The following is a 3,187-nucleotide window of genomic DNA, read 5'->3' as shown; positions in this document are numbered from 1 at the left end:
GCCGCCCGCCAGGGCAAATGGAGGCGGCCCCGTCGAGGGCCGCACAAGTAGCCGCGGGTGGGTGGGTGGAGTGTGCCGGGCGGGGGCAGGTGGCGCCCAGCCCTTCCCGGTGCTGGCCCCGTCCCCGCTCGGGAGCCCCGTCTGCCGCCCCGGCGAGACCCGCCTGCGGAGGCTGCCGAGGGCTGCAGCTGTGCCGATAGTGCAGCCCGTCGGACGGGCGCTCGCCATTACTCTTGGGCTTGCGGAGTCTGGTTTTCATGCCCCGCCGCCGTCCCCTCCGCCAGGGACGGGGAGCTGCGGTGCGTAGGAGCCATGCGACGCGACCCTGACAGCAAACGGATAAACCGAGCAGTCCGATAGGGGGGAAAGAAAACAGTGAGGTTTTTAATCATAACCCTCCCTGCGATCTTCATTTTAATCTGCTCCGAGCTATATTCTTCCTCCTTTCACCCGGCAGAGATCTTTCCTGGATACACCTGATTAATTGGTGCTTAGGAAGGCATAACTGATCCCTTCTGATGGCGAAACACTACATGCACTTCCCGTAGCTCCTCTCTTCTTTCAAGCGCTTACCTAATTAGTCTTCATAAGATCGCACTCATTTGTCAGAAATGGAATCATGGAACCATGGAATTGTTTCAGCTGGAAAAGATCTTTGAGATCATGGAGTCCAAACACTCTCTTTCAGGAGGTTGTAGCCAGATGGGGGTCCCAGGCAACCAGCAATAGAACAAGGGGACACAGTCTCAAGTTGTGGCAGGGGGAGTCTAGGCTGGATGTTAGGAGGAAGTTGTTGGCAGAGAGAGTGATTGGCATTGGAATGGGCTGCCCAGGGAGGTGGTGGAGTCGCTGTGGCTGGAGGTGTTCGAGCAAAGCCTGGATGAGGCACTTGGTGCCATGGTCTGGTTGATTGGCTAGGGCTGGGTGCTAGGTTGGACTGGATGAGCTTGGAGGTCTCTTCCAACCTGGTTGATTCTGTGATTCTATCAAGGTTGGTACTAAACCATGTGCCTCAGCACCACGTCTCTGCCTCTCTTCAACACCTACCAGCAATGGGGATTCAGCCACCTCCCTGGGAAGCCTGTTCCAGTGTTTGAGAACCCTTTCAGTGAAGAAGTTTCTTCACTGAAACCTAAACCTAACCCAAACCTGCCCTGGTGCAACTTGATGCCATTTCCACTTGTCCTATGACTCGCCATGAGAGAGAAGAGACCTACTCCTGTCTGAATTTCTGAAGTGGCTGGCTGGGCGCTAGGTGTGATACCAACGAGGCTGTGGGAGTGAATCAGCCCTGGGGGACTCTCTCCAGTGACATGATATCCCTTTAATGCAGTTGTAACAATGTATGGCAGCTGGTTTCACATTGTGCTTGACGTCAGGCACAGCGTTTATCACAGGATCACAGTGTTAGGGGTTGGAAGGGACCTCTGGAGGTCTTCAAGTCCAACCCCTCTGCCGGAGCAGGACCACAGAATCTGGAGCAGTTTGCACAGGAGCTCATCCAGATGGGTCTTGAAATTATCCAGAGGAGACTCCACAATCTCTCTGGGCAGCCTGTTCCAGTGCTCTGTGGCCCTTAACAGTAGAGAAGTTATTCCTCATGTTGATTTGGAACTTCCTGTGCTGTAGTTTCCATCCATTGCCCCTTATCCTTTCCCAGGACACAAGCGAGCAGAGGCTGTCCTTGTCCTTCCCTTCCTGACCCCTAGCCCGTGGATATTTACATGCATTTATTAGATCCCCTCTCAGTCATCTTCTCTGCAGACTGAATAGCCCCAGGGCTCTCAGCCTTTCGTCATCGGGCACTGCTCCAGTCCTTCTAGTCCTCTGTTGGACTCTCTCCAGTAGATCCCTGTGCCTCTTGAGCCGGGGAGCCCAGAACGGGATGCAGTATTCCAGGTGGGGCCTCACTAGGATGGAGTAGAGGGGGAGGAAAACCTCCCTCACCTGTAATATTTATTTATTTATCATTTACACGGGGATGACAAGGGACACCCCACATTTTACTGAGAAGTTACTTATGCCTGGAATGCCATAATTCATGGTAATTTGCTGATAGCCTTGCGTTAAGGTGAATTTCTTAATGCAAAGAAAAGGAAGAAACAAAGCAGTACACATGAAATGCACAGTGCTTAAGGGTTTCTACCTTGGCTTTTGATCCTGTGGAGTCACAGCGCTGGGCAGATCACTTTAGAAGTGGACAGAAATGTGCTTATTTACACAAGAATACACCTTGAGATCCTTGAGGATCTTCACAGAATCACAGCATTAACCAGGTTGAAGAGACCTCTAGGATCATCAAGTCCAGCCTATCACCTAGCCCTTCTAATTAACTAATCCATGGCACTAAGTGCCTCATCCAGCCTCCCTTTAAACACCTCCACCACCTCTCCTCTTCAGGGTCTCAAGGGCAGGAGTATCATTTGGTACAGGCTTAAGAGCAAATGTCGCTAATGTTGGTAACAATAATGTGAAGTTCCATTCTAGCAATCCCTGTGTGTGACAAATGAGGCAGAGCCTGTCTCAGGCTTCATACTGCACTACTTTTAATTTGGTGATTTAGAAGTAGATTTCAAATCTGATTTTGTATTGCATAGAACTACAGAATCATAGATAGAATCATGCATTTTCTATCCTGGGGGTTAAGCATGACTTGAAAGCGTTTCTTTTAATCCAAAGGCTGCAAGAAAGGAGCCTTGATTTGTGATTTTCTTCTTCATCTGGAAGTTAGCTCCCTGGAATTCTGGAAAAGAATGAACTGTTAATGAGGTGTTAGTTAAAAAAATACATATTTAGAACCATTTGCCATTTAAAAAAAAGAGAGCAAAAAGCTAATTTAAGTTCTTTTGAAAACTCCTGAGCACTGATTTCCCTTTGAAGTTACCTCTGTGTTTATGGGAGGGATGAATAGAATCATCTTCAGAGAGCTCAATAGCCACAGAGAGGCAGAAGCTGTTCTGCAAATTATTTTGCTTGAGCTTAGATGCCTATTGTGTTGTTTAGAACTTTTATATGGGTCAGCTAAATGTCCTGCACATCCTACAAGACACTCAATCATCATAAAAAAATCAAAATTGTTTGAGCCTTTTATTATTTTTCACTTAGAATCATAGAATCAGCCAAGGTTGGAAGAGACTACAAGGATCAAGATGCTTGAGCTTGTCCAGAGTAGGGCGACGAGGCTGGA

Source organism: Pogoniulus pusillus, chromosome 34 (assembly GCF_015220805.1).
Source record: "Pogoniulus pusillus isolate bPogPus1 chromosome 34, bPogPus1.pri, whole genome shotgun sequence".
Taxonomy (NCBI): domain Eukaryota; kingdom Metazoa; phylum Chordata; class Aves; order Piciformes; family Lybiidae; genus Pogoniulus; species Pogoniulus pusillus.
Note: the sequence above shows the minus strand (reverse complement) of the source record.